This window comes from Odontomachus brunneus, unplaced genomic scaffold, assembly GCF_010583005.1.
Source record: "Odontomachus brunneus isolate Ranch 3 - 2012 unplaced genomic scaffold, Obru_v1 Obru_scaffold_061, whole genome shotgun sequence".
NCBI lineage: Eukaryota > Metazoa > Arthropoda > Insecta > Hymenoptera > Formicidae > Odontomachus > Odontomachus brunneus.
This window is the reverse complement of record NW_022639511.1, coordinates 1077126-1077432: the sequence shown is the minus strand read 5'-3', so window position 1 is coordinate 1077432 and position 307 is coordinate 1077126. Positions and strand designations below refer to the sequence as shown.

The following is a 307-nucleotide window of genomic DNA, read 5'->3' as shown; positions in this document are numbered from 1 at the left end:
CATATTGAGTAAATGTGTTCTTTATTTGCCTTACAAACAATGTGGTTAAAAAAATTATGTAAATCTTTTCGTTTTTGCAATAAAAAATGTTTGGAAAAAATGTATAATTTGTCCGGATTTTTGCGCCGCACCCTGTATGTATTTATTACACAAGTAATTGTGTGATAAATATCAATTATACAAAAAATACTAAAACAAAAAATACCAAAAAAAAAGATAAAACGAAAAGTACATGTTAACTTAAACAAAGTTCAGATGTTTTAAATATTCAAAAAGGAAGTGAGATCAATATAATTAACCAAGTACG

General features: G+C 25.1%; 1 protein-coding gene across 3 annotated transcripts in view; it reads right to left on the bottom strand.

Moving 5' to 3' along the window:
- The window catches only part of LOC116846147 (intraflagellar transport protein 80 homolog), an 85034-nt gene that overhangs the window by 51364 nt on the left and 33363 nt on the right, over nucleotides 1-307 (bottom strand). The gene's annotated exons all lie outside the window — the stretch shown is intronic.